Source organism: Solea senegalensis, linkage group LG13, assembly GCF_019176455.1.
Source record: "Solea senegalensis isolate Sse05_10M linkage group LG13, IFAPA_SoseM_1, whole genome shotgun sequence".
In the NCBI taxonomy this organism is placed as follows: Eukaryota; Metazoa; Chordata; class Actinopteri; order Pleuronectiformes; family Soleidae; genus Solea; species Solea senegalensis.
The window spans coordinates 21,958,764-21,983,160 of record NC_058033.1 but is presented as its reverse complement, the minus strand read 5'-3'; the positions used below and the strand labels follow the sequence as shown (position 1 = coordinate 21,983,160).

The 24,397-nt window shown below is 40.5% G+C and overlaps 1 long non-coding RNA gene across 1 annotated transcript; it reads right to left on the bottom strand.

Moving 5' to 3' along the window:
* Nucleotides 1-2,044: 2,044 nt before the first annotated feature.
* LOC122779962 lies at nucleotides 2,045-3,045 on the bottom strand. Its single transcript, XR_006361633.1, has 2 exons — nucleotides 2,749-3,045; nucleotides 2,045-2,446 (listed from the first exon to the last, which is right to left on the bottom strand). It is a non-coding gene; the product is annotated as an uncharacterized LOC122779962 (long non-coding RNA).
* Between the last annotated feature and the right edge of the window lie 21,352 nt (nucleotides 3,046-24,397).

The window sequence follows — 24,397 nt, the reverse complement described above, 5'->3', positions numbered from 1 at the left end:
GAAGAACATATGTGAGTTTGCATGAGCTGAAGTTTAACTTAGAAAATGAACCATTTTCTTTGTGAGCATGCAGTGCAACATTAGTTAGGGAGGAATCATCTTTTACTAACTCTCTTTCACGTCCATATGCAGCCGTAGCTGGCTTCTGTTATGCAGTTAAAGGAAGTGCCATCTGCAGCCACCATACTTTAGCACATGCAACACATCAGAACAATGAGACACAGAGAGAGGGTTAGAGGAGGAGATGCAGAGGGAAGAAAGTCCTACATTTGTCACCGAACAGTGAAATTGGAGGGGAAATAATGTGAGGCGTGTCAAAATGCAATATCACCCCATTTCCCCTGATGTTTAAGCCCTATCCTGACTCCAGTCCCTCTCAAGAGAAGCAGAGAATTAAAAGAGAGTGATACGCAGTGAAAGAGGTGGACCTATGTGAGTGAAAGGTGGATGTGGAGATAAAAATAAATATGAGGCAAAAGGAGAGGCAGAGAAAGTGAGAAAGCAGCTTTTAACATCGATATAAAGAGTGAATCTCTGATTTGAGCAATAATAACTTTAGGTAGGTAAAGGTCTGTGGAGAGCACACAGACAGACACTTTGTGTGTGCGCTACACCTGACCTGAACACTTTCACAGCCTGTATGGTTCATGGAGAAGATGATGCCAGTGGCAAACTGTAAAAGAATATATACTAATACAGCAGACTTACAAACGTATAGACAAAAATGTTGCCCACCTGATAAGGACAAGAAGACACAGGTATTCACGCCCAAAACTTTCTTCATCCCTTACTTCACTTCTCTTCACCCCCTGCATATGTCATGACCAATCAAACACTCACAGAGTCCCCTGGCTGCACCACGAGACAGTACAGGTCTTACTGTGGCCCGAGGCAACAGGATTGCTGCTTAATACCTCGCCCAGGGCAACAACCTGACAACATTAGCTCCTAAACACACAGATGAGCAGTCTGTGTGCACTGCTGACCATTATGTATCGCTCTTTTTCTCTCATCTTTGTCCCCATGGGAGGAGCCAAGAAATGTAGCTATAGGAGCTTTGGCGTCGATAAAAATAAAGAAATAAATAATTGATATGACAACATTCATGTTGTTTCAGCATTCATTGTCTCAGCTCTGAGTGACAGTAAGATGGGTGCACTAATAATATGTTATAATAATTTACTAACATACTCATGTCAGATTACATGTCGGCAGCATATGCTTGTAATATAGTCTACAGGGAAGATTGTTTCTTATTTTGCTGATGATGTGAAACTGTCACTGAAAGTAAAAGTTAGCAATCGAGCTATTCAAAGTCGTCTATTTGATATCCATGTTGGATGTTCCATGTTCATCACTGGAAGTCGAGCTGATGTCACATGGAAGGAACATAGCGACAACATCAGGTGAGAAAGTAAATCTCTTCTTCTGCTTGTCCAAACTAAAGTGCAGCCACAGAGTTTTCAAACTAAAACTCCAAATGTCTCTGATTCAGGAGATTAACAGCTCTGGAGCGGCGCGGCTGGCCGGCAGAAACCGTCTAAAAATAAAACATATAAGTGGAAGTAGCCTGAGGCCAGAAGCATGTGTTTCTCTAACACACACATTTGGAGCATTGAATTCAAACGTATTGACAGAAATACAATAAATGCAGTCTCTTGCTAAAATGAAGTTGATGCATCTGAATGGTATATCGGTTGGGGGGGGCGGGGCATCAACAGTGTCTTGCGTCAATATTGATTACTAGTTTTGTCGTAATCTGCATCACACTGAGAAAAAGCCACTTCACTCCTCATTCATCCACACCTACATCTCCACTCAGCCTTCTATAAAGCCTCCTGCTGCACACTCACTCACTCCCTGCCACCTCAGAGTCAGACATCCCAGCACTCTGCTGATGCTGCTGTAACCCCTCCTTTAACAGTGAGGTTGCAAGTATTATTAATATTCACAATTAGATCTATTTGGACTAGTTATCAGAATTCCAGGAAGTCGCTCATGGAGCCCAGGAAGAAACATCAATATAAATCACACTCACACAAGATTGAGTTCTCAACACTGTATTATAATAATACTCAATAGAACTCATAGAACAATGTGACAATAGAATACAATTCAATTAACAAGAAAAATAATAAAGTGCGCACGAGAATAATATAAAAAAAATATAAAAGAAAGTGTCCTCTGTGGTTGTTACGTTGGGGCCCTTTTTAATTTTGTGTGTACTTCGTGGTCCTACCACACCGCAGTTAAGAAGGTAGGTAATTCATCCGCTGTTCATCAGCTCTGGCTCGCCATCTGGTTCTCTGGATCCTCTTCACCAGCAGGAAGCCGCCTCATGGCTATCTGCTGCTGGTCTCCTCGCTGAAGTTGGTTACTGGTGACGGTGACGTCGACTTCCAACACCAAATCTTCAGTAAATCATATCCAACTCAAAAAACCCGACCTATGGAACAGGCCACATTCACTATTTCAATAAAATGAAATAACACAGGTCATAAATTCCTAATTGGAATAGAAACATACAAATATATAAAATATATAAACTTAAATAATCTTTCCAAAAATAAATGCTTCACTTGTGTACCAGTGTAATACAACTGAATATAAGTAAGTTTCCTCTTTTCTGCTAACTGTTAGCTCAATCGTTAGCTCAAGTCATCACAAATCCATCTAAGCGATTAGCAGCTAACATTAGCTCCGCGGCTAACGCCACTTTTATTCAATCTCTTCACACAATTAACTCACCGCCGAGCAGGAACTATGAAGCAAAAACACGTGGATGCAACCGCTGGCGAATTCCGACCGTCTTAGACGCTTTTGGACCGTCTTCTATTAAGTTATGGACACTTCGGGCAGAGCGACAGCGTCATCTCTCTGTCTCTCTCACTGTCGGCCTGTGTGACATCATGACGCAATACCACAGCCTGACGCTGTCTGCTCAGGTAAACACAGTTAACCCCATAAATGCCAACTATCACTCACACACATACATACATACATACTGAATAATAGACTTCTGCTTCCAGCTTATGAAGCCTGGGCTACACTGCACCGGCTCTGAACCCTGGACATTAGCCCTCCTGGTTCCTGTCGGCCATGACAGTAAAAAGAACAATCATTTAGTCAGGCCTTAGTCGATTAAACTGTGCATGTAAACATACTGAGTGTGTTTCTGTCGTCCTGTCTTCATTGTCTCCGTATACTTGAGCTCCACTCGGCGCTCCATGTTACACACACTTCATGTTAATGTCCTATCAGGGAATGTTCTGCAATCACACTGCACAGCTATTCAGAGAGCATGCTGGATTACGACTCGCCACAGCGCGGGTTATCACCTTCAACTGTGAGAAGAGCAGCTTGAAAATCTCATTTATTCTCTGGGACTCTAGTGGACTCTAAAACACACTGCGTCATCATCCAACGTCTGATCTCTCTCTGTCATTAAATGTCAGGTTTCTCAGCGCCTGTCCTCTAACCCAGCCCTCAGCCTTCTCCTCGTCTCTGACCTCTGACCTTTTGTCCTGACAGGAGACCTTTTCTCCTTTTCTTCTTCATGTTTCCTTGTTGTTCTTGTTTATTTGGATCATACAGAAACCGTTCAGAACATTTTCACAAGAGAGAGGAAGTGTCAGGTTTATGCAACCTACTTCATAAAGTTAGCTTAAGATTAGGCTTGTCATTTACTGGTTAGAATTAAGGTTAAGGATAACTTTAGTCCAAATGAATGGAAGTCAATGACGTGTTCTAAGAAGAACAGCTGTTTTAAGGACTTAAAGTGACTTCCATTCATGTGGACAGACTAAATGAACCATTATTCCTAATCCTAACCACACCCAATTAATGCTTAACTCTAACCTCAATCCAAATCTCTGGGCTTCTCCCTCTCACCACAGAGGATCATCAGCGTCTGTCTTGCCCTGTCCTCTGTGTCCTCTGTGTCCTCTTCTGTTAAACCAACTGTCCACATGTCCTCCTTCTGAACCAGCTCCTCAGACATGAGATTATGTTTCTTTAGTACCAGGGTTTTGGTCTGAGTAAGGTCTACTGGTCCTGACAAGTTGAGTGTTTATGCCAGAACAGGTAACACACACACACACACACACACACACACTGCTGTAGAACTGACTGAACATAAGGGCATGTGGGATTTTGAGAGCAGAGAGAGGAGGATACGATGAGGGATGCTTGCAAAGTACAAAAGACTTGCACAGACGATCCCACGATACCTGAGAAAGGAAAAAAAAAAAACCTCGTCCATGCTTCCTTTCATTTTAGACACAAAGACAGAAGGATGAAAAAAGTTGAACAAACTTTGCTGAAAGCCTGAGGCAAAAAAAATGCATTGCATAAGCTATAGAAAGTCAACTTTTCACATAAGTCTTCACTTTACTATTAGAGTATTAAATTAAACACCAGCCTATTTGTACAGTGTGTGTGTGTGTGTGTGTGTGTGCTTTGAAACCTGTGTACAGGGATTAAAGAAAAATATCCTCTAATGGAGAGATGGTGTCATTACATATATTCATGACTTACAGTCTCCATGACCTCACACTCGTCATTATTTATTATGTATTATTTAATGTCGTGTCGTATATAACCTAATAGTATCAAAACAGCTGTTTTCCTAATATTCCCATAGGATTATAGCGGTTGATGACTCATCTTGTTCTAGTGTGAGTAAACTACGTTACAAACAGTCAAACGTTGTCTCCTTCTTTTGATGCTCCGCCCCGACCTGACCTGACGTACCGTTCAGATGCAGAGTGGAGGAGTTTCTCTGGTGTTTCCCTCCAGGACAAACACATATGGCCTCACTGCAGACATCTCCTCCTCCTCCTCCTCCTCCTCCTCTCAAACATCACTGTCAGCTTTGTCTCGGGTAAACATTGCAAATATCAAGTCCTTCACAACAGAGAGCAGCCTGTCTTCCATGTTTGCCAATGTCATCATGCTGCGCCGTACGCCGCTCAGCTCGACTGGCAACTCTCTAAACATCGGGCTTCTTACAACTTGAAGGTTGTGTGTTAGCACATTCACTAACTTGGTTGTAATTGGTTAACCCAGTCCAGAAACTGTTGGTCCACTGGTTAACTGTGTCCAGTCGCATTTTGCACCTCTGATTCCATGTTTGATTTCTACTCGTCCTCCTCTCCTTGCTTGTTGGAGCTGAGCAACAAGAGGCAGTGGTTAAAATCTATTCTTAGCCATTCTTTAAAAATATTCAGGGGTTCATTTAAACTCCTGACTGAAGCGAAGTGGAGACATGTCAGCAAACATTCAGCTAGAAATGCTGAAACAAGTTTTGGGGACTGTTGTAATTGAATTGCCGTTGGGGACAAATAAAGTTGTCTGAATCTGAATGTTGTGTTTACCTGTGACATGGACCATGTGACTCATTCCTCCAGTGTCACAACTGCATTTCAAGTGGATCAATGTTGTTTTAAATGTGTGACGTGTACTTTCTTTTGTGTGCTGCAGTCCTCGTAGACTTAAGAAGAATGAATTAATCTTGGGTGAAGATGTGCTGACAGGAACTCAGCCTCCCTCGCACTAATTGTTCCAGCGAGACTGAGACTCAAAGTGATACTCATCTTGACGGGACTGTGAGTGTGTGTGTTCGTGAGTTGGTCTCACTATCATATTGCTCCAGTTTGCATATTCAGCATGTGTGGTCCACCTCTTTGTTTTCAGTCTTGTTGTCTCCTGGTGCCTGTGTCTTAAAACCTAATTATGATGAGATAAAGGAGAAGGAAGTAACTGGCAGGTTGATGAATGAAATCCAATAATCCAAACACCACCTATTGCTACAGCCTTTAAAATATTGTTAGTGCCTATGTGTCTACATCGCTCCTAGACAGTGATGCAACTAACTCAGACTTTCTTAAAATAGTAAGAACCCCTATAGACTGTGAGAATAATTCAAACTTTCTTTCACAGAAGCAGCTCTCTGCCCTGAACTGTGAATGTGATGACTGTCAAATGGTTGTGCTGAACCCTACTGTCAGCATTAAATTCAGGAGACAAAGCCCCATTGCACTGTGCACTGCCATATACCTGTGCTCACAAACTCACACAGTCATCTCAGAGATTCACACGATCGCTCTCCCCCTCCCTCTGTCTCACACACACACACACAGAGTGAACATATTCAGGAGTGGCAGTTTTAAAAACCCATTTTCCCCTTGGTTAAGCAAGCAGCAACAACACTTGACTAATGGAAATCCCTGCTTCTAAATGAGGTCAGAGAAATTCTATCTTACAGACACTCGTTGTTGTGAATTCTAATATAGTCACCATCTCGCCGCTTCCATCTCCTATAAGCTACTGTAGCTCCAGCCAACAGGAAAGTGCCGCTTCGAGTCTCCGACGCTCGACAGATCCCTGAGTTGACCCGCAGAATACCAGCCAAATATTTTAAGGATATATTCAATTCAACTGTTTTTTAAAAAAATACAATTTTACTGACATTACTTACAACTTATATCAGACTTTGACAAAAACCTGGTATGGATGTGTAAAATCAGTGCCATGATTCCTCACACTCCTCCACGAGCTCCCACCGCCTCTGGTCTCCTGCTGTCAGTCTGTGTTTGGACACTGAGGTCTCGTTTGTCCCTGACGGTGAGTCTTAGCCATGATTTGACTTTCTTTGTTTCAGCCTTGTCTGTATCAGACAGTGACATTAACCTGATTATGTTCCTCTTCTGAAAGCAAACACTGAGCTTATTTGACTCTTTTCTCTGTTTAACTCTTGGACATGTTATTGTTTGAAGCCTGTTGTGTTATTGAGACTTGTGCTTTCCAAAAATTGTAATATATATTGCGTGAGAGACAAAAAGTAATAACACAAGTCAACACCAAGGTGTGAGATTCTTTTATAAATATATACTGTTCAGTACATGACGGAGCGCTGAGCTGCAGAGGAGAGCAAACAGGAAATATTGTAGGTTGGGAAAAAAACGCTGCCTTGTGCGTATAAGAACACACACACACACACACACACACAGATGAGTTCACACTTTGCTGATCGAGCTGTGACTCACTGGAGTTTCTGTGTTTCTCAGTATAACTTTGTTTAAATCATGTCACTGATTAGTTTCAGATAAAGACAGACGCAGGCCACGGTGTCACTGTGATAGAAAAGTCGAGGTGACTGAAAACAAGAGAAAAGAAATGTTGAAAATTGAATTCTACTGCTCACAGTGAATCCACACATCAGGACTGATAGTATTGCTTGACAGAGGCCATTTTCAACGTGTCAATAATGTTTCTGTTGATGAAGATTAAACAGACACAGAGTAACGTCAACAACAGATATCAACAAAAATGACCTAATGCAGCTTTTAAAAAAGATTATTGTGGTAAACTCACTAAGTGCACTTATATTCTGACCTTTACGGCTTTGAAACAGCACTGAGAACGGCACGTTAGGGTGTTAGAGGTGAGGAGATGCTCTCAGAATAGATGAGTCTTCAAGAGGTCCTTGAAGATAAATGGGGGGCTTCTGCTCTGATAGCATTGTGTTGCTTCTGCCATCAGGGAACGACAAACCAAAACGGCTGTGGACATTGATTGCCTTGTGTGCACTGAGCAAGGACGACAACCATCTCAAACATTCCTTGAAGGAATGCAGTGGCCTAGAAGAAGATTAAACCTGTGTGTTCAAATGTGCCTGCAGACGCAGACGCTGCTGTCAGTGATGCCTTTTATTTTATTTCATTTTTGTTTAATCATCAGTTAGAGCAGGAAAAAGTGTTTTGCAGGCCAGTGTGCAATTACCCCGCTCAGTCCACTATTGTTCATCGCTGCTCGATTAACCAATTAGAGTTCCATCAGGCAGAAAATTGTTTCAATTTATTGCAAATGATTGTTATAAAACTGACAATATCTACAGTTTACAAATGCCATGGAATAAAAACTCATTTAAACACACATAGTATCAGAGATTAGTCCATTAAATGCAAAATTAAGCACACGCAAAAGCAACTAGGAAGAAGAAGAAAACCCGACTTTGACAGCTAACTCATTATGTATGTTGCTATCCTTTCCCTCTCTGTGTCAGTGGAGGGAAGAAATCCCTCTCTCCTGAAGGCTTAGCAGAGATTATCCTAGTGTCCCGGGGGAGGGTGAAGGGGTAGCGAGATGCCACATTACAGATGTAAAGGGAATTTAATGGGCCTGAGGTTGAGCAGAAACCTGCATCGCACCTTGTTTCTCCCTCCGTCTCCAAAGTCTTGTTCCTAACACGCTATGCTTTAAATGTCTCAGTTTAACTATTAAACACAAAGTGTTTTCTCTGTCACTGCTGCGTCATGTTCTGTTCTTCCTGAACTACTATAAAAATAATAATAAAAAATGTGATCAATTTCAGGTTGTATCATATTGTCTGCATTACTCTCTTCTCATATTTCATTATGTTTACGGAGAAGAGAGCGGCGCTGCTGCTGCTCTGCCGTACTCTCCCTGCTGAATATGGAACAGATGAAAATGAAAATGACATGCACCCACACCTCCGTCCCTCACCTGGTTCCTCTTTGCTGAGCCATATCCCATCTTTTCTGCTTCTCTTGTTTGACACTAATAAGCTGGAGGCTTCCCTGGTTTAAGATGCTGGAGGGGATACAAGTGACCCACACTGTATACACACCGTGCACACACACACACACACAGTAAATAAAGCACTGACAGTCAGGCACAGACCTGTCTGCTTCAGTGTAACCCAGTGTGCCGCTGCATAGCAATGGGATTTAACACACAGCTGACTTTAAAGGTAATTCTGCTTTATTTCAATGTCATTTTTGAAATGTGCAGTTTTGACCACAGTAAGTGGACGTCAGTAGGAAAATATGCAACATGGCTGAAACAAAGTGTTTTTCACTGCAGATAGTAAACAATAAAGTGCAACTCGCTCACTGTTGTCTTGTTTGTGACAAAGGAGGAAATGTGAAGCCGTTGAAAGTTTTGTTTTTAATATCATGAAAGAAAACATTAAAAACAACAACTTTGTTGAAGCCCTCGCAGCAGAGACTGAAACTCAAGATGCAGCGAGTTACAATTATCATCTTTGTCTCTCGCCTTTCATTCCCTAAACACATTTACATCCCACACCGTTCTGAGACGCTCACATTATCATACACTTTACTCCAAACAAGAACATGATCCAGACGCTTTGAAATGAGGCTCAGGTTGAAAGTGTGAGCACACATGTGTTATATTCAGTCAACGTTGATCTAAAATCAATGACTGAAGGTCAAGCAGCTTCTTTATTATCTGACACAGACAAAAACAACAGACCTTTACCTCGTACACATGCAACATGCGAGGAACCCTGAGTTATTTTAGGCTTTAAATAAAGACAAGGAACATTTCCATCCACAGAGTCTATACTGACAGATACCACGCTTTTTAATTGGCTTCTTCCATCTTATTCAAATTCATATTCTAAATATCATTATGTTGTTTTTTCTTTTCCCCTCCAACCCATTACAGATGCATGTAGAAACAACCCCCGAGACACAGCAATGTGTCTTATCAAAAACACCGACTGAGCAGAGGCTGCAGGTGAAGGAGCTGCTTCTCTGCATCACTTCAGATTTTCCAAGGATGTGTCGGTATATACTTCTGTCTTTATCAACAGCTCAGTGTGGATAACTTTAACAAACATACACAGAGTCATTTAGTGAGTCACAGGCAAATGAAGGTGAAAATAAATACAAGAAGAGTAAAAAGAGAAAAAAAGGGGTGGATTTCATTTGTATTGGTCAACATGGAGCGAAGCATGAAGGCTTAAGCTTAAGCTCTTGTGTCTGAGGTGTGAAGCGTCGTCTGCTGCCAGCTTTCACACCGAGAAGACAAATGTTATACTCTGAATAAGTTTAACCTAACACAGGGACATGTGCATCTTCTGTGTTTACTGCCAACATGGCCACAGATGGTCTCCACAAAACACAACTTAAAGTCATTAACAAACCTACATCCTCCTCCTCCGCCACTACTTCTGATATACTTGATGATATAATCACACATATCTGCAGTGTATCTGTGCTCTTGTTCGCACCAGGTGCTCAAACAGATTGGAAGTGAGAGGACAGACATGGGTAGAAGGTTTCCGAGCACCCACCAGAGTTTGTTTTGGGAACTGCTTCCACTCCAGTGTGTGTGGGAGACGATGAAGATCCAGACACTACATGTAAGACTTTTATGTAGCGGGAGGAGCCTATTGATGTTGACTTCCTGATTCATACATTTATTAGCGTCCTCAGCAGAGAGGAAACTGAGCCACGCGCTCCACCACTGACCTCCTCACGGCTTCCTGCTCAGCATTCTGATGCACACGTCTGGGATGAGAACAGCCCATGCATTTCACACACAACCAACCGCTTACAGCAAATCTGACCCTCCCTATTAGAGTAAAGCGTATATTTATTATTAAATATTAAATATCTACATTTAGAAAGCCTGTCAATCAGTTGAGCCGACAACAAATGACCTGGTATTTGTGGCGAGGGCTGACGTGTCGCTAACGTACCTTGACAGGCTTGTTAAAGCACGGGGAGGGGAGGACAGTGAGCAGACCTGTGACTAATGTCTTCATCAACAACAATAAATCTGAGATATTAATACAGCTGTGTTTTGATGAGCGGAGGACGATGCATTTCATCCACTAATAATTGGTTGTTATTTTTTGTCACATTTATAAACATGTCATAATTTAGACTTTAGAGAAAGGTGATTCTGTTCTGTTGTTTCTAAGAGAGAGGGGACGGAGAAACAAGGAGGGACAGATTTGATTTTCTTCTGTGTGTCAATGTGAAAAGCGAGGAAATAAAATGGGGGAAAAGACACGCTAGACGGCACAATCAAAGGAACGGGTTTAAATGAGCTTAGAGGCATAAATATTTTACTCCCTCTTGGTTTTTGAATAGTTTGTGACGTGTGAGTCGCCGTATGTGACTTATTTCACTGAGAACTTTCTTTAAAAGTTAGAAATACATAAATTCCACATTCATGAGAGGCTACGTCGAGGTAAGGATGAAGAAAAACACAACATCAGCTCCCCGATGGCAGGTACAGGCTAGAGCTGTGCTGACAATGCGTAAATAAAACACTCACACGGGCTCATGGCACAAGCTCATGCCTTTAGGTGTGTGATGATTCAGAAGCTTCAAATAACATGTATGTTCACATGTTTTCACCTAATCTTTCTTAGTCTCCCCTCTCTCCCCACTCACATTTACGTTTCCATTAAAATCTTAATTTCAGTAGATGCCTGTCACATGATGTGTCAGAGATGACATCATGTGACAGATGCCGTCCATCACGTTGTCATTGTTGTCACACAGAAGAAGCTGCATCTGCACCTGACTGTGAGAAGACTGCTGACTTTATCTACCATGCATTCTTAAGACATTAAAATGGAATGTGTAATACTGACCATAAGGAACCGGAGACTCTTTCATACACACACACACACACATGCAGAGGCGATTGGGAAGCTCTGCTTTCTCTAATGTGCACTGTTGTATTTACATTACATTCATTATAAGTACAGAGACACCGTCAGGGATCAGACTCTTACTGCGGCTGCTATGGAACACGCTGCTCTACATATGTGTATGAGTTTGTACTCAAACATTTAAAGCAAATGTATTTATAAAAAAATCAACAACAACTCTAAACTCTCTGAGCTCGACGGTGATTGGATAAAAGCATCAAAATGGTCACGTCCACAGAGACTCAGCGTCTGAAGGAGTCTGTGGAGCAGTGGACGCGAGTGGACGCGAGTGGACGCTGGGCGAATCAGCTGTTGCTCATGAAGGAGTCGTCCCTCCTTATCTTATCTCCTTATCGTCGCTCTTCCTTATGTTTAGCTTTAGCCTCATGTTCAGGATTGTTGTCCTGTGTTTTGACACATTTCGATGAATATGAGCGCACACAACGATCCCGTCAACACTGGAGTCAATAAACGCCTGCGATTGCCACGGTTGTTGTTTCTCACGCTGTTGTTTCCTTCATCCTGATAGAGGTTGATTTTTGTTTCGTCATCACACAGAAACAAGTTCTCTCTCTGTTTGTCATGGGTTTGTATCTCGCAGTGAATCCTCTGACATTCACCTCTTTAATTGTTTTACAAGGAAACATGTATTAACTATTAATAAACGTGTGCCACATTATTGTGATATATTTGGAATGTGACACACTCTATTCATCATATCGTCGTCCTGTATGTGAAAAGCTCTAAATCTAATTAAGTCTGCACAAAAACAGAAGGGAAATCATCACATCATCAGTATCAAAGCAAAGAAATGGAACCTGGTGATGTGTGGCTTGGCCCAAATTAGCGCCTCCTAATAATAATCAGCCATGACATGAAGATATTAGGGCTGTGACAAGAGCATTTATGTCAAAACCTTTGTCTAACCCCAATGACAAGCCACATTATCATTCATTTACTTCAATCAAACACCTTTTCCACACGAGGAGAGTGGTTCTTTTTTCTTATTTTTGGACATATTTTCTGGCATCAGAGTGGAGTGTCAGTTTTCTTCAAATCCCATTCGTTACAGGAATTCTATTTGAAACACACTCTGCTTATTTCACTCTATTCTCGCTTTTATTCCAAAGGAAAACAAACTATAGGGAGGTTATAAAACTGTACAACCCTCAGATATTTTATCACACAGTAGTGTCACGAGATAAAGGCGAAGGAAACAGAGAGAAAACAACTTGAAACAAGATTACACTTTTCTATGATATAAAGTCTTGCAGAGGCTAAATCAGTCTGGTATCATCACTTTCAGTCAGACTCTTATTATCAACGTTACAGCTCAATCCCAGATTAGCTCCATTCCAACTGCACTTGGACCATTCATTATGAATTCATTTGAGCTGAGTGTTGCTGGAGCGATCTGGCTGTGACACAAGCTGCTGCAACAACTACAGAGGACACATGCATTCATTCACGGTCTGCCACTGGAGCCGGTCCCAGCTGACATGAAAGGCGGGGGACAGTGTGGACAGGTGTCCAGTCCATCGCAGGGTCAACATACTCACTGACACTGACGGTCAGTTAAGCTCTGCATGTTTTTGGACTGTCGGAGGAAATGAGAGAAAACTCAACTCAACATAGTCAGAATTTACAAACTCCATACAGGTCACACACTTGGGTCTTTTTGCTGTGAGGCAATAGTGCTACCCACTAACCCGCGGTGTGTGTCTTTGATATTGTAATGGCACTGAAACAGAGACTCAGGTACATTTGGAATTCCAGACCCTCGTTTTTGAGGTGAATGTAAAAATCGAATCTGTTCTTTATATTAATGTGTGAGTGCTTTACACTGCTGTTGTTGAATTATGGCATTTACACAAATGAAACTATACTGTATACACATGGAGCTTGTGTTTGGATAATACAGATTATATAGAAACAATAAACATTACACACTTCAGAGATCATGACGTGGAAGTTTGTGTGTCAAGCTTTCACTGGAGGTTAGTGCGTCTTAACAAGGCTCAACTATAAATGTTACTGCATCTGTATCTTCATATAACTTTCTTATAGCTGATACATGCCGTGGTCCACTGAGCACTCACACAGCTAATTATTTTTACAAGCCTGAGAGGGACACACACACACACACACACACACACACACACACACACACACACACACACACGCGGCATGAGCGTATTATGTTGTGTCTTTAATGTTGAACTCAAGAACAGTATTTTTCTTGCTGAAACTTTCAGAGTTTGTAATCAGAATTACACGTTATGATTATGATGAACATCTAGGACTCGGGTTAGAGGTCACATCAAGTGGCACAAACTTTAAGATCACAGGAAGTGATATCATAGCATATTTTACCCATAAAATACAATCTAGTGTGTTTTGTCTTTATTAGTATTGTGATTTTGGTCCCTTGAGTCAATATCTAATTGTATTTAAAGCATTCTATTTATCTTTTTGTGCCGTGTGAAGAGATTGCTGAGGATCATCTTTCTGTCTTTTTCATAAAGATCCTTCAACCAATAAACGACAGGTGAAATAAACTTATTATAAGGTTATTAAAAAGACTAATTTAAAGGTTGTTCCGGTTTAGTTTTGGCAAATCACCTCCTTTTCGACGGCTAACTTAAAGTCAGCCTTTGCTTTAGTTCGACTGTCACCGCAAATTTAAAGTGATATTACTCACGCAGACAGACAGGGTCAAGGGGAAGTAAGAATCACACGAAACAGTGATGATATGTTTGAAAGACAAATGGAAGGAACATGAGGAATGTGAGCATGTGCTCGTGTTTAAGTTAAAGCAAAGTTTTAAAAACATGGTTTTACCTGATGAAGTCGCTGCATCTGCTCACGTAATCATCTGTGGGTTATTCAGATTAATTGGATGTCTCACACTGACGACATTCAACAATGGCACTCAGGTTTTCTGCACCCTTTTAAGACCAAAGAGCGTTTTGGAAAATCACAAAGCTACTGCTCCATGAAACAGCCACTTGCAGCTGTTCATGCTTTGAATGAGCAATGAAAGCTCATCACGCTGACCTTTGCTCTGTCATCGTCTGTCTGGACTGGGCTTTAGTGGTGGCTGTTCCAAGGGTTTTAGCAGCTCTGGTGAAATGCTGCTCTAAGTCTTGGACTCTGTAGCTTTAGGTGAAACTGAAACTGAAAGGTCAGAACTAAACTACACTGTTCACACACACACACACACACATCAAGCTTGGAGGATTTACACAGCATATGACTGACATAATAACATTTAAATATGAAATCGCTCTCATAGCTCAACAATGTTATATTGTGATTAAATCCACTTTCCACAAAGGCCTTCCACTCAGTATTCATTGACTGTCACACAGTGTGGAAAGGTCAACGTGTAAGTCAGCGGCCAGCTCAACACTCTCCTCCACTGACTTGTCAAACACTTTGTTTATTGTCTGCATACAACGGTCCCAATATCTCACTCAGTGTTTGAATCAGTCAGTCAATTAACTGATTGCATGTAAACTCACTTGCAGGAAGAGTGGGAGGTTCTCTGGTTTTATAAAGCTGAATGTTATGCTTGTGCATAACAAAAGAGTTATCTATTCAAATCAAATGGAACTGTTTCTCTGTGTAGGCTTTGGTTTCAAAAAAAGAAACAAAAGAAAAGGAGAGGAGAGGATTGAGCCGCTTAGAAATGGAAAGAAGAAACTTGAAACCTAACGAGGGCACCCTGAAGAGGAGTTACTTGTTCTGCAAGGCCGAATCCTCTCCTTCTGTGAGAACCCTCAAATAACCCTGAAATAAATGCAAAATAAAGTTCAGCCTCAGCAGATCACGTTGCTCTGCTTCCCCCCTCTCGCTTGCACATAATAAAGTCTCATATAAATTGAAAATAATCATCCGTCAAATGTTTATTACATTACATTACACTGTGCTTTTCTCTTGCTTCTGTTTATTATGGGCTATCCTCTTGTTAAATTCCCAGTGCTGGATTTCTGCTTCTTTGTTGTTGTTTTGATTTCCCTTTGTGACTTTCAAATTTCAGTCTGATCTAACCCACTGAATTGAGTTTGAATTAAATTCTCACAACCGTGAAAACCATTACTGCACTCACACACTCACACACACACACACACGCTGAATGATCAGCTTTATAAAAGCTGGCACATCATTGACACTGATTATTACATCATCTGTCAAACATGCTTTAGCATTAAAAAAGTCAACAATCAACCCTCTCTCCAGTGCTCCTGCCTTTTTTCTCTTCCATTCAGTTCAGAGCTGTATTTTGCAGTTGATACTCGGCAGTAAAAAAAATAAAATAATAATAACAATAAAAAACTTGAAACAATCCCAATGAGAGCAATGCAACCAAGCATTGTGCAAACTGATAAGGTTTATTTATTGTACGTGGAACAAAACTAAATCTATATCTGTGAGTTCTGGCGCTGGGGAACCTGATTCTCTGTCCAGTGAGAGCTGCAATCACAGTTGTTTCCCTGGTTAGATTGTTGCCACCCTCACATTAGTGCAAACACCATTTCTTTACTTCTGCATCACTAAATTACAGTTGTTCTTGTTCTCTTTGGTTGGTATTTGAGGAAATATCTCATGATTCTCTCACTGACCAATAGGTCAGCAAGTATTCTATAGCTTTTTTTTTTAACTGTTTCCATGGTAACAGTATGTGGCATTTATTTCTGCTATGAAAACAAACACATTGGTGTAGCAGCATCATCGTTAACCTTGAAAATAAATTGATCATCAAGATTAATGAGATTTGATGATGTATCACTGCATAACAGGTAAAGATATTTAACGTAATCTGGTTATTACAAAGTGGGAAATGATGGAGTTTGCTTGAGGCAAAACAAACGCGTCAGAGAGGGAGAGGAGCAGACAGACAGCTTTAGAACAGGTCTCACACACTTTCATACATAAATAAAGTAAAGGCGGCTTAGTCGTGAAACTTTGTGAACAGGTGACACGTGTGTCTAATGTGGCACACACTGAAGTCGTGTAGTTGTTAGTTGCTCAATTATTTGTGCAATTGCTGGACAGTTGAGTGGAAAGTGACTTTTTATTCCAGTTAAAATTATAATAATATAATAAAATAAACAATTCTGTTTGTTATGCTGCAATGGTTTTTACACACAGAGAGAGAAATGTAAACTAAATGATATTAAAAAACAAGACTTACATTCTATAAAATGGTCGTTGTAGTTAAAATACGACTGATGCTTAGCAATGATTTTAGATTTCTTCCATAAATGAAAATGTTCCAAACAACAAAATGCTGCTGCTGCTGTTAGAATGGCTCCAGTGTGGGTGTAAAAAGAGGTTCGATCTGCAGATGCTGTATGTAACGCCTGAGTTTCAGTAACTAGGTCAGATCTGCTGGTAACAAGAATCTCTGAAAGTGTGGTAAGCAGACAGGCTGTCAGACAATTACAGTCAGTATCATCATTTCACTAAAGAATTTATTATCGCTGCTCATCTGTGTTGTCTCTGACTCAGTGGCACTGAGGATTCAAAGCAAAAGCTGTGACATCTCATTGAATATGAATATGATAATTGCATCAGAGAGGGTATGAAGGTAATGTGATTTACAGGCACAATATAGTCAGCGCTCACTTTGACCACAACGTTAAGAACTGCAATGAATCTGAAGGAGGAGAGAGGGTGAGGCTTTTATTTTTAGTTGTATTTGTGAGACAGAGATGACATGTTTACCTGTCTCTGCAGCGAGCAGGAAACTTTGCTTTTATGGTACTAAAGACTGCAGCCGTTACATTTCATTCATAAAAGTTTATTTATCAGTGCGAGGAAAGAAAACAAACAGACACTAAATGGAGTCGCATTGCTGGTGCATGTGTGCTCATAATGATACTAAACTCCCTTATCTAAACAGATTCACTCATGAATAACTATGAATGCTACGTTGTCTTAAGTAGAGATTTACAGTGTAATTCTGAGTTAGCCGAATAATTACGTCAGCGCTCGATGGTAGCATCTAAAGGTCACGGGACAGAGTTGACAGTGACGGTGTGTGCTTTCAGAAATGCAGGTTTCATATTGTGCTATAAGCAACATATTGTATTGATATGAAAAACAAAGGACATGAGAATATTCCTGCTGACATAGTTAAGCTTAAAACTGTCTGAACTGATCAAGCTAACAGATCAGACTCTTACTTTACTCTCTCTCTCTCTCACACACACTTGAATATTCTCCGTGACACACAAAGCGTTGAAAATGGCCGTTTGTTCAGATGCCAAAAGGATCCTCAGACCTCAGCCTTTGCTTATCCACGCTTCATCTTACACTTCAGTGATACGACGCAGGCCGTGGTTTGTTGATGGAGGGTCGTATTCAGCTGTAAACCTTACAGCCAGTAAACAATCATTTTGTGTGTGTGAGGGTGGGGGTCCATTGACAAGGCCAGTTAGCTTCTTTCACAACTAAATGATTCATTTACATAAATTCAAGATAAAATCCTTTTCATTGACAGTGATAATTACAGTCATTATTGCTGCCCAAATAATCGTATCATCTGAGTGAATGGGCTCATAAATGATTGTATTTAAGTCATCAAGGCTCTTTCTCTTTCTCTCTCTCTCTCTGTGTCTGCAGCAGATAATGTTTTGGCAGTTTGCTTCTATGGAATCATGACTTGCATAAGTATGTCTGGAGGCATCATAGTCACAGGGAGCTCGACATGCTGTCTGTTACCCGAGCGCCGGTGTTTTGTAGAATGTATGATAACGTTAATGCAGAGTGAAGTGAAGGAGTTTCACTGATACAATAACAACACAAATACACACACAATTAATGTTGTCTAATGCAATGGTGAGTACTTCGGTACTCCACAAGGCTGTATGCTTGGTACTATTACATAATAGATTTATTATTTATTTGTCATCCATTATAATCCTGTTGTCATTCAATTTAATTTTAACTAATAAAACAACAAACAAACTATCTAATGAACTAACTAACACTAGATAGGTGAAATATGAATAAACAAATGGGGTACGGTTCAGTTTGGTTTGGAATGGTAAAGCCTGGGTCAGGCTTGGCCGTTTGTTTGTGTTTGAATACATAGACACATTTATTTTTATCTCACAATATCTGAGAAAATATTCCATATGATTTTTACCATCATATTCAGCTGTGAGGTGGCAGAAATGAACCCTTAACTCAGTGTGTTGTATCTGAGTGCACGTGTTGGTATAAGAAGAAGCATTTTCCACCATCTCACTGTGGAAGCGTGAACCACACTTCCACAGGTCATCTCTTACAGATGGCTCTCCAGCTTATTAGCCCTCCATCTGGGTATTGGACCCCCGTGTCCCCACCCTGTTGTCCTGTTGTTTGTTGGAATTGCTCTGTGCCCAGATGGTAGACAGAACATGCAATTGCCATTCATATGCATCCATCCATACACACTGTGACAGTTGCATCCCTTGACCTCGCTGTCCTCTAGGTTTCCTGTCCTACTGTCTCAAATGTTAAGACCTCAATTTGTCCAGTCACATCCACCTTCTGTCATCTCTGGTCTAGCAGAGGTTAGCATGGTGAGATTTATCTCCATTCAAGGTGTCCGTTTGGCTCAGGTAATCTGTTGCTCGGGCTACCATCAGATGTCCACCATGCTTTACTCACAAGCAGATTGGAGACGAACCTGCAGACTTAAATAGCTGTCAGATAGATAAGAAGGACATGGTTGTTTCACTGTCTTTTTCTAACATTAAATGCATCAAACCCTCTGCTGGTTTTAGTCTAGACTTATTGCTTCCCATCATGTAGCATTTTCAAATACTAAATATCCTTGAGAGACAAAGGTAACTTCTCTTCAGTGTGATACTTATATCTGCTTTGAGAGAAAGAACAGAGAGGAATATTGATTTCCACAGAGAAACCTATGAATTAAGCTGAATTCATCCAAGGACTATGCTTCTCTTTTATTCAGCAAACAGCTCAACGGGTGATAGCAGATGCGCCGTCTGAAAGACTGAAAGTACAGACTTTCTTTTCAAGAAGATGTCTCTCCCTCCCTCGGTTCTAAAGTGTGTAATATTCTTTAACCGCTTCAGGTTCGGTGAGGGTTAGATCCATATGGAAAATACTGGGACCAAAATCATCAGAAGGAATCTACAAGGTTGAATAGCTCTACTTCAAAGAATACCTCACTTGCCTAGTGAGCAATTAATAATTCACCAGGCAAACAAACAAGCACTGATCTTTACAGAGAAGAAAGTGCACCACAGTGTGTGCATGTGCATAGAAACAATACACAAAGTGTGAGAATAGCACCTACTGATCGAGACGAATCGCCATGGCGATCATTTAAAACTGACTTCTCTCTCATTCATTTGCTAGTGCATTGGATTCAACACACACACACACACACACACACACACACACACACAGACAGACAGCACATCTTCTTGCCCTTTTCGACAGACACTACAAAGGTGCCTTCCAATACAAATCAATTAAACGGTTCTCGTGAGAGAGCTGCGACATTTGCAGTTAGTGGCTCTCTCCACCCGGCTGCTCTGCCAAGTTTCTGTTTGTGAGGGAAGGAGGACGTTTCCAAACACCGTCTTAAAGTTAGGTATGAGGTGAATGCCACAGACGGACAGTAGATTAGATGGGAAATTGCATAATGCATCAGATTATTTATTACAAAGTAATTAAAAGCCTCATTTCTAAACCAGTTCCTAGTTGTTGAATACATTTCTTCATGTTCTTTGGTTATTTATCAAATTATCAAAAGAAAATGATCATTTTCAAACGCTTCAAAGCTTCCTGTGACACACACACACACACACACACACACACGCACACACAGCAGGTGAGATGCTTTCATGTCAGCTGTGCAGCAATTATGAGGTTACGTTGGAACAAATTAAAGACTGAGGAGAAGTTGTTATTATTGATTTAAATATCTACACCTGGGTATAAACTGATATTAAGATGAACTTAATCCTTAAATGCATTAAATTTGCCTTCGCCGTTTACAGTTGGTATTCACAGACGACAAAAATGATTCCTTAAATTTCCAAGTTTCCTTTTAATTGCCTTCTTTACTTCTTTTGTGCATCAGCAGAGAAAATTACTGGCCAGCAACTAACCTAATACTGGTCTGTCTAAACCTCCTGTTATGTTGGCTGTGACTGGAAAATAATGAACGTCTTCAGCTTTCCAGTTCTCAACCATTCGCCAATAAGCTCCTCATACACACACACACACACACACACACATATGCCCACGCATTAGCTCACCAAATACCATCAGGGCAAACAAACGGAAATCTGTTTTTTCTTTCCTTGCATCCTATAGACTCCAGACTCCACCATCAGCCAACAGCTTATCTTTCCATCAGGCGTGTGTGTTTGTGTCCACACTGACAAACTGCCAGGTTTTCACTGGAGTCAAAGCATTTTCATGGCCACAAAACACGGAGTTTCATGGACTTTGCCAAGTGTTGCCATTCATTCCTTGATAAAACCCTCCAGAACTGGAGAATAATGGAAAATAATCTAGTATATTTCATGCATTTTTCCCTAAGTGCCCTTTAGTTTAGATGAATCAAAGCCTAAAAGTCATTATTCTTGTATACAGTATGTTTCAGGAATGACATTCAAAAATAATTACATATAATAACTACACTTTATAATTTATCTTTATACACATAAGGGAAAGGTAATTGATAGTAGTCCAATGCACTGAAACAAAACGTGCTATTCAACAGTTATTAGTTTTATTTTTGTCTTTTTAAGGTTTGTCTGTGTTCATGGGACATTGTAAAGTCAGCTGCTGAAGAGTGTGCTCAGAGTTCACATCCTCAACAACAGCAGCAGTAATAAGTGCAATACAATCATTTAAAGAGTGCGTGTGAGCGACAGAACAACCTGACATATACATATATATATATATATATATATATATATATAATGTACAATGTTTATTTTCACTTATCTGACACTTGTGCCAAGAATACTCAGCGATGTAACTGGGATTAGCAGGATACAAATCTCTATTTCCTGAATCCCAATTACAAGATTTATTCCTATGGGAGTTGCACGAGTGGTAACTAGGCTTCTTTTTCCAGCCCACATTCTCTGCACAGAACTGTGTGCATGAGTGCAGCACAAAGGAGAGCGGGAGATTGTAATATCTCACTCTGTCTCCTGCATTTCTGACAGAATTCTTCTCCATCACAGTAAACCTCTGTAATTACATCCTAACAGTGGGAGGAATTAAACCCAGTTTCATCTATGGGATGATGAATTTGACAGCATACTGTTATATAGACTTCATATCTGCAGACAAACACGCATAAATCTCTGCCTGTGATGGCGCTGCTCTGAAGGCTGTGTAATTAAACATTGTTATATGAGAAAGTGAATTAATCTACAGTCTGTGAATGTGCCATCAGGATACGCTTGATGGCAGGCTGTGTTAGAGAGACGATGATTTAGCTGATGAGGATGGTCATATAAAACCCCAGGGACTCGTCGACGTAGAACAGAAATGGAGTATAATTTGCAAGGTTCCTAAATGATGCCACTTTATTCATTTTTCAGGGACGACTGTCATTTTGATGAATCAACAGACGTCGCAGGGAACAGACAAAACATGTGGTCAAGGCTGTTGGTAATTCAGAGCCTGTGCATTTGTGTTCTGACATTTGAAGTCAAGTCATTTGCTGCTGTCAAAGGTAATTTCCCATAACAATTTGTGATAATACTTAACACTTCACCCGAGTACAAATGATTAACAGCGTTGTCTCCTGAGTTTGAGATTCGGACTCATTGCCGTTCGGATTTGCTTGAATTACAACGGAGACGATGATGATGATGATGATGATGATGACGGGCTGTGATAAACCTGTCAGTTGTTTCCAGCTAAGAATGATATATCATTTTGAAACATTAAGTTACAGGACAAGGTCCTGGATAGATGCTTGACATTGTTTATAAAATAAATATTTTTTTCTCTCCTATAATGACTCCTACTCTATTTTCTTTTGTATTATTATGCTGTCTTCTTACATATCTGTCCAAAATAACATATGACACCGTTCACTTTAATTAGAATAAGGACTATTTTTTATTGGTGTATAATACCACAGAAATGCCCTCTCCGTGGTTCTGGCACCGGGGCTTTACCAGGGTCATGAAAATGGAGCCCTGTCTGCCAAACTGATCCGAGTAACATCGACATCTGGTCATGAGGTTTTATAACGGCGTCCCCGCTCTGTTACAATGGAATAATACAGAATTTACATAAAGAAACATGCCAAACAGTATATTTTTGGCATTTGTACTTGCATATACTATGCACTCATGTATTATTATTTGTTTTAGAACTCAGTGATCCAGATTCATTCTTGTGTGCTGTCCCATACCTCGACAGAATTTCATGCTAATAGGTTCTGTCGCTTTTGCATAATCCTGCTGGAAGCCAGACACACAACACTGAAAACAGGCTTTTTTTGGTGGCTATAATGTCAGTGAGATTGAGTTTAGCAGCAGGTGAAAGTTTACTAATTCCCTCACAGTGACAGATCCTGCAGGGAGACATGTGACGTGAGCGAGATACCCTCATATCTACGTACATTCAGTGTTTTTTTAAAGACAATAAGCAACAACTGAGCGAGCATGCAGTTTATTTCTCAGCACCACCAACTGTTAAACAATGGAGAAATGTAAAACTGTCAGCAAAAATCTGTGTTGCTGGGCTCCCCCACAGTTTTGGTGCTGAGATTGTGACAATGAATTATTATTTTCTTTTTTTTTTTGAATTCTCTCTTGCCCTTTTTCCATCATCTCTCTGTTTTCACTATCTGTCAAAGATCAATCAAACAAAATAATAAACTAAGTGAACATCATGCATGTACAGCTCAGAAAAGAATTACAATACAGTGCAGTAGGATGTTGCTGGGTATCTGGCAGTAAACAGTTTATCACAAAGATGCTCAACAAAGACATAACATAGTTATAGATTGTGGTGCTTTTTTAATTAAGGATTTAAATAAAACATGTTGACTTATTCAGAAACTTGACAAATTCACTGCAGACTGAAACTTTTCTCATTCATATGAAACTCTGTATTTTCACAGATTTAAACATCACTCAGTGGAAAGTGCGCATGTGTTTATGTGAATGTGTGTGTGTGTGTCATTTTTGGACCTGTGGGAGCCAATTAGACTGTAATGTTGAGGATGACAAAAGAGACTGGGTTTGGTCCAGCCCACCCATCTCTGCCTTGTAACCCCCTGGCTTGATAGCCAAACACAGTTTTAATAAGAGCGGTGTCTGGCACTCTCATCTCCTCTCAGACACACAGGAAGCCCAGCGGTCACAGAGTTTGGGTTTAGATGAGGTCACTGCCCCTGTGAGCTCAGCTGGAAGAAAGGAGACAGTGAAATAAGTGGACAAGAGACTGGAGAGCATAAGAACCAGTTACTCCTGAAGCCTGGCATGTCTCGGAGATATTATATATAACAGAATATAGGATGAGATTGCAGATCAAATGTGTCCAACATTGCTAGAAGTCAGAGCCTCTCTCCTGTGGGGGAACGAGATAGAACACTCACATTTCTACCTTATTTCACTGCGTATTTTTGATGACTCAGGAATTCTGTGTGGCTGCACTGAGGTAGTTTGAAACTATGTAAATGATGTAAAGTAAGTATAAATCTTTGTGTTTTAGAGTTTCATATTGATAATATCAGTGTCAGAGAGCCAGTGTTGTTTCTTTCTCTCAACCCAGGGGGCAGCAGCCATCAGCCTGAGACTGGCAAAAATGATTCGACCTAATAAATAAGTAATAAATGAGTCATTTATTGAGACACTGGAACGGCATATTGAGAAATGAAGGCGCCGCAGA